A 12,014-nucleotide genomic window follows, 5' to 3' on the forward strand; every position below is an offset into this window, starting at 1 on the left:
TGTATTCCTCAAAGTACCATAATCCACCTGTATCAGAATCACCTGGGGGATATTTGAAATGCAGACTCCCGTACCCTACTGAATATATTATGAATTTGAAATTTCTTGGGATAGAATTTAGGAATGCACATCTTAATAAAGATTCCCAGTGATTCCTATACATGCAGAGGTGTGATGAACCTTAGAGCATGCAGAAATTATGTGAAACATATTTTTTGTAGTATTTTATTGAGTAGGGCCATATCAAGTGTAGTTTTCATGAGGGGAATAATACATAAAACTACTTATTTTCTTACTACTTATGACCCAAGTTAAATACCATCAGCAATTAGGGACAGAGATTATGTTCTACTACTATAGAATGTTTTTTGTGCTAGAGAATATTGTTCTTCCTTCTTTTGGTGGAAGAGATTTTCAGAGACCTGAATCATAGAACAGCATTGGCACACTTTCTCTGTGAAGGACCAGATAGTAAATATTTTAGGCTTTGAGGCCATATACAGCCCTGCCCCATATCCTACTTTACTTTTCCTCTTTTAAAACCTTCTAAAATGTGAAAAATAGGGAAGCCCGAGTGGCTCAGTCAGTTGGGTGTCTGCCTCCGTCTTGGGTCATGATCTCAGGGTCCTGGGATCGAGGCCCGCATGGGGCTTCCTGCTCATCGGATAGTCTGCTTGTCCCTCTTTATCCCTCCCTCTCCCCCTCCCCCACTTGTGCTCCCTCTGTTTCTCTCTCTCTCTGATAAATAAATAAAATCTTTTTTGAAAAATGTGAAAGATTATTCATATCACATGGGCAATTAAAAAAGAACAAACCAGGCTGTGGTCTGAATTTAACCTGGGACTGTAGTTTTTGATCCTGCCAGAGAGCTTTGAAGACCATTTTTTGGTGACCATGAGCATGTTATGCTGACCCCTCACCCCTTCCCTGGGTAACTCAGAGCCAATGATTGATTGCTACAGGGAAATAAAGAGGATTCTCATGCTACCAAAGAGGGCAACACTGCTCACTACTTTATTCCCAGGTATCTTCCACTGTGAGTTAGGCCAAAGCTAAGTGTTTGCTGATACTGTATTGTTTCTCAGCTTTCCGCCTTTAGTGCCTGACTTTGCTCTTTTACTTATAGGTTCTAACCCCTCCTCCCCCCAGCACTCTATTAATAAATACCTTTCAAAAGAAATCCTATTTTTACCTCTGTTTCTAGGAAGTCTAATTGAAGAGAGTTGGTGCCAGGCATGGCCCTAGGAAGTCCAATCTAAGGATGGGATTCTGGAGGTGAATGCACCAACCAACAGCAATAAGGCACTATTGCTGGTGGTAAATGGAGTTTTGATAGTTCCTGGAAGGCTGCAACAGTATATTTGCCAAGATGTTTACCTGTAGCGAATTTGGAACAGATATAGGATGAAGGGGGTGCATCGCAGGCCAAAATCTTTGGAATTTGAAAAGCATGGGGAATGAAGTAACTATTCTGTAGCCTGGAATTTAGTGCCTGTTGGCTAAAAGCGATTGATTTACTGAAAAGAAAAAAGGAGAGTCTCAGATCTATTAATCTACATTTTAAAGCAAAATAGAGAATTGGAGAGCCTCCTCTGCGTTTAAAGAGACATTTACCTCTTGCAATTTCAAGACACACAATAAGGCACACAACCTGATCATAAATAAGATTGACTAGGAGTTAAAGAAAACTGGATTCTCCTTTGAAGTAAATCCAATGTGCCCAAATCAGGAAACTCATAGGGACCTTGAAACATGAAATGGGGAATGTGGGTAGATGAATTTGAGAAACTTAGATTCTTCTAAACTCTGGAGTTTAGGGCAGCCCAGGTGGCTCAGCGATTTGGCGCCGCCTTCAGCCCAGGGCCTAACCTGGAGACCTGGAATTGAGTCCCACGTGGGGCTCCCTGCATGGGACCTGCTTCTCCCTCTGCCTCTCTCTCTCTCATGAATAAATAAGTAAAATCTAAAAAAAAAAAAAAAAAAAGAAAAGAAAAGAAAAAAAACTTCTCTGGAGTTTAGAATAGCATGGGATCTCTGTCACTAACACTAATGTACATATTTCTGCTGCTGAATTCCCAACTTCTCAGCAACAAAGGCTAACAGTGACCTCCCTAATTGTCTCTTCTTCCCATTCCATATTGAAACTTTTGTCCCGTAGCAAACATAGGGGAAACAATTGTCTAGGCAGATTTTGTCTCCCTCACATGGTAGTTGCTGTTACCCTCTCTCAAGAAGGATGTTTTTTGGGGGGTTCTTGACACTCTTGTTTTATGGACCCATGGTGGAGAACAAAAGAGCTTTACAAAGGTACAAATTCTCCCTATATTTGCAGCTTCACGCTCAACAACCTGTGTGTCTCATCTTCCACTAATTCATTCACCATTCTAGCTGAATTCTTTCATTCGTTTCTGGCTGCATCTGCTCCAGGTAAGCAATTCCTCACTTCCTGTCTCCCTTTGTAGGCACCTGTCTCCTTTTGTATTATGGACTAGATGGTTGCCTCAGGTGCCTGATACACTCAAGAAAAGTCATGAGCTTGCATTTTGTCTGGAATGTTTATTGTTATAAAGGTAGGGCAATACCCTTTCCCGTTCTCTATCTCCTAAGCAGAAATCAAAACTATATGCTTTTATTTCACTGTATGCCTGAAGTATAAATATTTTTTTTCATGTTTGGAATATACTTTTTTCAATAAAAAGAGCATGTTGGAGCATATTTCCTGTGGCTCCCACAGTTTGAATCCTATAGTTCTCTACTTAATCTTTAGGGAGATGTTGCATTTTTGGTTTTACCCAAGAGAATCTTAGATATAGCAAATAACTCATTTATGCCTTTCTGCTCACAATTGTTTTATAATAATGGAATGTTTAACTTATAATTGTGACCTATTATTTTGAATGCTTATATGCATTCAAATCCTCCATTGTTTGTTTTTAATGCAATGGAAGAAGAGAGAGAGAGAGAGAAAAGGAGAGAGAGAGCAGTATTAATTAGGGAAAGATCTAGTTTATTTTCACAGAAATAACCAGCCTTGAGTAAATTAAGCAACTGAGCCCCTACAGCCTCATCTGTGAAGTGATAGGAATAATACCTATTTTACAAGGCAGTTGTGCAGAGTAAATGCAATCCTCTTTATTAAATTCAGTTTTACAGTGAATGCTGTTTTTTTTTTTTTCTCCTTCCTTTCTTTTGTGAGGGGAGTAAACCTGATAGAAATGGAAGAGCTACAGAACAATACTGAATTCCTTTTGAATTAGGCATCCTCGTCTTAAGGGGACTTTAAGATAGATTATTTAATCTGCTCTGAGGCAGGGATGTCTCTCACCTGGCAGTCTAATCAACAATGAGACCTTGATTTACTTTTACCCGTGGACTAATTTCCTTTAACTCTCAAGAATTGTTTTGGTTTGTATGATTGTTGCAACCTCTGAGGATACAGATTATTAAAGCACGATGACTATAGTCATAATAATGAACTGGTTTTGGTTTTTCTTTGTTTTCTGTGTCCATAGTAATAGTAGGAGGAAACTTTCAGTATGACTAGCATCCAGATACAATTTTGAGCTTTCACTTAATTCTTAGGGTGTTACTTCCTGGGTCTCTAACAATATTTAAATACGTTTTGTCTTCTAGGGATTTCTTTTCTTTTTTTCCTCCCCTTACAAATCTTAGCTAATTTCTGAGCATCACTTTCTATTTGTTCATACTTAATTGTTGGTTCAAAAAGTTTTGTGACAGGTTTTTCATTAATCTCTTGCTCAGTTTGTAGAATGCTGGAACAGAGTTTAAGTAAAAGTACCCAAAATAGTACTTTTCTCCTTATTTTCCTGACTACATAAAATTTCATGTACTATTTTGTTTTAGTGTAAAATATACCCTTGACTACATAATCTTATGAGCTTTTATAAATTTTATAATTTTTGTTAATTTAATTTTATTGAAAATGACTAGATTTTGCAATGCTGGTCTCCTATTAAAGCTGTACATTGGATACTTAAGATGTTATATAACAGACTGCTACCATGATAGTAATTACCTCAATGCAGAAATAGTCTTGTGTGTTTAAGTTTATGAATTAACACACACATACACAGGTATATATTTTAACTGAAGTGTCAAAACTTAGTGTGATGAATTTTCTTTTATTTTTGAGAATATAGTAGAGAAAACTAAAGAGTATTTTAAGAAATGAAAAGCTCTTTTGCTATCCTAATATAACTATTTTCATTTCAAATACAACCTTTTATCTACTATTCACATTTTAAAAGGCAGATTAATGGACCCCTAGACATGTCCATACCCTCTACGCATGTGTACATATATTGTTTTATATGGCAAAAAAGACTTATCAGATGTACTTGAAGTTACTGCTTTAAAATAGGCAAATTATCCTGAATTATCTGGGCAGGCCCAGTTTCATCCAATATGAGCTCTCAAAAGCAGAGAATCCTCCATCTAGAGTTAGAAAGAAGGGAAAAAAAAGCTGAAAAGAGAGAGCTGAAGGGGAGATTCAGAGTATGAAGACATTACTCATGATTCCTGGCTTTGAAGATGAAGGAAGAGGGGTACAAACCAAGGGATGTGTGTGGCTTCTAGAACCTGAGAACAACCCTAGATGACAGCCAGCAAGGAAATGTGGATCTTAGTGCTACAATCACGTGGAACTGAATTCTGTCGAGAACCTGAATGAGCTTAAAAGCTGATTCTCCTCAGACTCTACCATGAATGACATCCTACAGTTACTTTCCTTTTAGCTGATGAGACTTGTGTGGAAATTCTGATCTTCAGAACTATGAAATAATAAATCTGTGTTGTTTTAGATGGCTAACCTTTCGGCCATGTGTTATGACAGCAAAATAAGTCAGATGCATATACACATGTGTCATTTACATAGTTGCAGCCATCATGAACGTGGAATCTCTGCTTTTTAAATCAATAAAAGTTCTTGTGTCTTTGGGAGTTTCGTAATATAAACAACTAAGCTGGATTACTCTGTCTTAATATCCCACAATTCACTATGCTATTCCTTTGTATTATGTCTTTATATTGTTTCCTAGTTGTATGCTTATCTTGTTATCTCTATCAATTACATTGGAGATAAGCTTGTAATATATTTTGAAAATACAAGCACAGTATAGGAATAATCATGATATGTGTTCATATGGCTTTTGCTAGGTATTTTATCATCTTTTTCTTTTTCTTTTCTGAAGAGCTTATATCAACTTAATGCCTTTAAAAGCTTATATGATGACACGGGTATTAGAGTATACAAAAATTGTTGTGTTTACTTATGTAATCTGAGAGTCTGGCTCACTCCCAGTGTAAAAGGAAGCCACAATAGTGTTGTTCCATTTCCCCCTGTTGCTCATTTCCCTCTTTAGGATTTGCTAAATCTGACTCTAACATGGGCTCAAAGCTTTTATTTCTCTAGTCTTAAAATTATATGTAAAACTTAAAAGAGAACTGCTGGAGGAAATTTTAAAATTCATAGCATTGGATTTCACATCAAGCTCTCATATAATAAGATGCTAGAATGCACACTTTTTGCCACCATTTTGGATGTTTTAATAATACAAAAAGGAAAGTAAAACGGAATGCATCCTCTGACCCTATATATATTTTATAAAGAGAATGAAGGAGTCTGTGTTTCATAACTGTTAAGCTCATTCACCCACTTCTAGAATATAAATGGATCAAGAGAGTAAAAAAGCATACTGGGAAAGAGATTTATTTAGAGAGATGTTTCCATGCTGTGAGTCCCTATAGAGAGAGGAAAATAAGGGGGCTGCCTTTTGTTGCCTAATTCAGTGAGAAGGCTTCAAAGGTTCTATCGGATTAGGTTTGAAATGTTTTTCCGGTAGTAATAATTACAAAGAACTGATGACTGACACAAACCTAAAAAATTAAAACTAGTAACTAAAACCCAGCCCTGAGAAAGCTGAATGGCAAGATCTGGGTGATTAGTTCCTGCAAAGTAAGGGTCTGTTGGGATTACCTGCACGGCTAACATTAGAGTAGGCCACATCAGCCTGATTCAAGAGTTATTGCCCTAAATGCTATGGTGTCCTGCTTCCTTGAAGTACCTGGAATGACAATTATGGAGCATGAGGTGATTAAGGTATAGAAATAAGTTCTGTAAATTGCTATTTCAAGATAATGTGTTTTGTCCGTTAAACTGCAGCACCATATTTGTAACGATTCTAGTAGCAAGAAGCAACTAGAGGGAAATCACATGTATTTACACAGAGCTAGATTGAACTGCAAAGTTAATGGTTTGGAGAACTGTATTTTGCAAGACCTTCAAGACTGAGAAATTAAGTAACATTTCCAGGTTTTTTGTTTTGTTTTGTTTTTTTAGGATCGCACCTCACCATCAAAATCAAAAATCCTAATTCTATGTTCACATCAAGTTTAATTGTGCTCTTAACTTTTATGTACTTGTAATGAACAGAAACAGTTTTCATCACATGAGATTTGATGTGAATTAAACAGGACACAAAATACCTTGAATTTGTCTACTGGGCATTTGGCTGGACTTTCTCACTGGTTAAGAACCCCTGTCTTTCATCATCCTTGGAGAGCATCTGATTCAAATCCCCAAGTTATCAAAAGTACAAATGATTGCATACAGACGGATTGTTTTCAAATAATCAAGTTATATTTGTGGCTATCATTCCTTTTGCCTAGAATGACTTTTGCTCCCCACACAGATTCGTTCCTATATAACTGTTACTTGATTAAGGGACTCCATACAGGAAATGTTTCAAGACACTTCCTGACTTTTTTAGGTGTGATCTTAAAGGCATTCTCTATAATACTCTTATTAAAACTGTTTTATTACAGATGCGGTGAATTCAACTGCTCCACCATTAGATTATAAACTCTGTGAAATAAGACAATGGGTTTTTCTTGAGAGGTTGTCTCCTCAACCTTTTTAATGCCCCTGTCCCCTTCTTAATGCCTAGAACAGAGTATTCAGTATCCAAATAATTGTTATTGAATTAGCTAATGAATTAATTGGGTATTGATTACTCCAAAAACCAATATTTCATCTGCAAAAAGAGAATAATCCATATGGTTATTTTAAAGATCTAATGGTTTAACATATGGAAAATGCTAAGAGCAGTGTATGATACAGTACAAACATTGAATAAATGCTATTCTGGCAATTATTGTTAACATTATGAAACATTAAGGATCATTTAGTATCAAGAACCCTGGGACTGGAGGTGAAGATGACAAAGGATTACTGTCATAAAGGATTAGAAACAGGTTCCCCTGGGTGGCTCAGCAGTTGAGCATCTGCCTTCAGCCCAGGGCGTGACCCTGGGGTCCTGGGATCAAGTCCCACGTCAGACTCCTTGCATGAAGCCTACATCTCCCTCTGCCTGTGTCTCTGCCTCTCTCTCTGTGTCTCTCATGAATAAATAAAATCTTTAAAAAAAAGATTAGAAACATAAGAGATATGAATGAAACCTGCTCTCCACCTCTACAATCTTGATGTCAGAATCAAACTAACCCAAAGCAGGTGTTCATCCTCTCATTTGGCACACTGATGGTAGAAACTATGTAAAATTGATGACTTTATTGGACATGATTATACAAAATTCTTGAAATCAGTGGGCCCAGCCCAGGGATGAGGTGAGCTTTTCCTATACAACATAGCCCACATGATTTACTGGTAATATTGTGTCTCATATTTGCTTATCTATCAAAATAGGGCAATTACAAAAGCATGAATTGTCAGTTCCTCAAAGGGTAGGAGTTGATGTTCCACTTATTATTTTATCTGCAGAATCCAGCATTATAGACTGTCATACACATTTGCCCTCCACATAGAATTTCTACTCAGATATGTTCCCGTAGAATATTTACTTTTGCATCATTTGCTTAATGTTGCAAATATGTACAAGACATAAATATCCATCAATACACTGTCATCAACACGAATTACCCAAATACCAAAGACAGGTTAAAGTAGGCACGGTAAAGATAAAACATTTGCAAATTCTTGTTTTGCTCTCCATTTTCCCCCCATTTCTGGTCTAACTAAATAGCTCTTTCAAGTGTGTCTGAATTTCACTCTTACTTCATTTTCCTCTTTAGAATCAGATTTAGTAAACCCCAACACGAGCTCAAAGCTTTCTTGGAAGCAAAAAACCTTAAATGATTTTTTGACAAAAGTGATGGAAAAAAATATCATGACACTGTTAGCTATTCTTCCTCTCCAAGGATATAAATAGGCCTTTTGATTGTTGCCATCACTGTGTATTTCTGCTACTACAAGGCATAAGACCTCACAGCAAAAGAAAAGCAATTTTGACCACAGACTTTCCTAAAATAGTTCTTTGATTAACATTTAGCCACGTCAATTAGAGGTTGGTGTAATAAGACTCACAAGTTCCCAGATTCCTTGATTTAGTGTGTATGTTTGTTGGGGTGGGCAGGGAGGAGTGAGGGTGGAGGGAAGAAGTTACTCAAACATTTTATCCAACGAATAGAACATTTGTTTAAATATTTCACTTTCTTGGCATTGTGTAATCACAGTTTACAACATGATACAATATAAATAAGAATGCTTTTTGCAATCTATGCTGAAATTCTACAACCATCTGTTTGTCTAAATGTTTCTTTGAGTAACAGCATACCGTTCGCTAGTGGACCATGTTCATGGTTCTATTTTGTTTTTTTGCCCAGTATTCATATGATATACAACCGAAAAATCCATATCACCTTCCATTTGTCTAAACGTCCTGATTCTTGGGACTATATGGGCAGACCATGAAATGAGAGGCTGCACCTGTCTTTCCCTGTATAGATTGTTGATTGTAAGCAGTTTACTGATCAGCTCCTCCATTTTTGTTTTCAGTGCCAAATGGCAATTAATATTCATTACTCAATGAATATTATTATTAATAAAACAGGGAATTGAGAGACTATGCCTTAAATTAAGTATCACCTGATATATCACAAAAAGGATGAGTTTAAAGACTAAGATTTAGGAAAACAGGGGCACATCCACAGCAGTGCTATGGTCTCTACCCAGACAGCTGAACTGAACCATGTAATAGTGTTAAGCTGAGAAAGCAGAATTTCAGGGCAGATAGAGTTGAAATCTGATTAAGCATTCCAGTTTGGCTTCTTCCTGTAGAATTGGAGATGTTTTAAAGAGACCTAGCTAGATATCACAAGTATTTCCATTTCACCATCCTAAAATAATGATCTTCCAATTTAAAAAACTATTAAAAATAATCACTAGAAAACTTTAAAAAATACAATACACAAAGTTTCTGAACTCTTTCTGTGTTAGCTCTGTTTTTTCTTTTTTTCCTGAAGCATATAAACTTTATCTACTGATTGGTTCTGTACAGTATACTATACATTGTTTATGCTCATGTGTAACTAAGATTTTAATAGCTCAACTTTCAAAGTAGAAGTATTTTAACTTTTTAAAAAATATGTATTTTATTTAGAAAGAGAGAGAGAGAGTACAAGCAGAGGAGGGGCAGAGGGAGAAGGAGAGAGAGAGAATCCCAAGGAGACTCAGCCTTCAGCATAGAGCCCTGGGCAGGGTTTGATCCCACAGTCCTGAGATCATGATCTGAGCCCAAACCGAGAATCGAATGCCTAACTCACTGAGCCACCCAGGCACCTTAAAATATTTTAACTTTTAATCAAAAGATAATTATTTTTTAACTGAAAATTCCACTTTGGTAAGAAATCTTGACCTTTTATGATGATCCTATCTTTCTTATTCATCTTGGCTAAACTTAGTCATTTTTGTTTTTAGTTCTTTATATATTCCTACTAATGTCAACGTTAATAAAATATTAAGTTTTTATAGTTGTGTTTAGTTTGAAATCAAAGAATTTTTGGATCAACTATTTCTTCATTAGGACATACAATAGGAAAGTTAGAACAAACTTCAAGAAGTAGCCAGAAACAAACTTTTGCTTCCTTTTATACAGTATAGTGAAAGCAAATTATACATGGAGGATATTTCAACAGCAAAAAATTGTGATCAATGTTTAAAAATTTACAAAGAGGGATCCCTGGGTGGCGCAGCGGTTTGGTGCCTGCCTTTGGCCCAGGGCGCGATCCTGGAGACCCGGGATCGAATCCCACATCGGGCTTCCGGTGCATGGAGCCTGCTTCTCCCTCTGCCTGTGTCTCTGCCTCTCTCTCTTTCTCTCTCTGTGACTATCATAAATAAATAAAAATTAAAAAAAAAAATAAAAAAAAATAAAAATTTACAAAGAAACTTGAAGTCAATGTGTTTCCTTACAGTTGACAAAGGATTTGAGAAAATGATGGTATCTGATAAAAGGCTGGGAAACCTGAAACTGATTACACTTTAGTGAACTATTTTTAGATGCACTACCAGCTAAATGATTTAAGAATTGCTTCATTATTTTTTTTACATTATGACATTGTATCTCCATTCTCAGATTTGGGACTCCCTTGCAGATCATTAATTTGTAAGTTATCTGTAGATGAAACATTAATAAAATAGAGTTGAGGGATGCCTGAGTGGCTCAGTCAGTTAAGCGTCCAACTCTTGATTTTGACTCAGGTCATAATCTCAGGGCTATGAGATCAAGCCCTGCACAGGGCTTCATGCTGGGTCTGAAGCCTACTTAAGATTCTCTCTCCCTCTCTCTCTCTCCCTATTCTTACCCCTCTTCCCTCCATAATTTAAAAATAAATAAATAAATAAATAATAATAGAGTTGAGGGGAAAGAGGGAAACATTTTTTCTTTTACCATATTAATAATAAGGCTGTGTGCTTTACCATTATCATCCACACATTTTGTACTAGATTTGAAGAAATAGAATATCATAAATAATAAGGGTATGTTTTTTCTGAAAAGAATAATAACCAATATTTCTACAATAAAAGAAGAGTAGGAAGTGAAATACTTTCTTTCCTTCTACCTTGACAAATATACCTTCATAATTACCTGAATGTCCAGGTTTTGTTTTAGAAATTTTGGAAACAGTCGTGGTATGGGAACAGCTGGCTGAGATCCCCTAGACAATGGCCCATCCATTTCTTCTTAATTCCCTACTCTGTCCTGCACCAAGGACTGGTCCCCAGATCATACCAGTAGGTTGCACATCTAATTTTAGTTTGCATTCCTTCAAATGTACCCCTGGTGATTCCTCGGACTTAGCATTGTACACCCTGGAATATGGCTTAGAGAAGAGGCTTGAGCAGACTAAGGGCACAAAAAAGTCTTATGTGCAGGGCAGTGAAGTCTCAAGTAGCAGTGTGAGTGTTCAACGGGGGTGGGAAGGGCTCCTGGGATGTGCATGCTCCTAGCCCTGTGTATTCCTTTCTCCATGGACACTTGGATTGCTTCCATGTCTTGGTTATTATAAATAATGCTATAATAAACATAAAGGTGCGTATATCTTTTCAAATCGGTCCCTTTGGTTTCTTTGGTAACTGCACTTATGTTTTCTTTGGGTGGTGAAATTACTGAATATGGGATTTCTATTTTCAGTTTTTTTTTTTGAGTAACCTCCATACTGTTTTCCACAGTGGTTGCACTAGTTTACATTCCCACCAACAGTGCACTATAGTTCCCTTTTCTCCCCATCCTCGCCAACACATCATTTCTTGTCTTTTTGGGACTAGCCACTTTGAGTAGTGTGAGGTGATACTTCGTTGTAATTTTGATTGACATTTCCCCTATGATGAATGATACGATGTTGAGCATCTTTTCAGGTGTCTGTTGGCCATCTGTATGTCTTTGGGAAAATGTCCTTTCAGATCTTCTACCCACTTTCAAAGAGAATTGTGTGTGTGTGTTGACTTGTATAAATTCTTTATATATTTTGGACATTAACTCCTTATCAGAAATATTATTGGCAAATATCTTCTCCCATTCAGTAGGTTGCCTTTTTGTTTTGTTGATGGTTTCCTTTCCTGTGAAAGCGATAAATATCTTACATACCAATTTTATTTTCACAAAATAGTGGTGTCGTGTTAAAATGTTGTATTAAAGGAT

This window comes from Canis lupus, chromosome 23 (genome assembly GCF_048164855.1).
Source record: "Canis lupus baileyi chromosome 23, mCanLup2.hap1, whole genome shotgun sequence".
Lineage (NCBI taxonomy): Eukaryota > Metazoa > Chordata > Mammalia > Carnivora > Canidae > Canis > Canis lupus.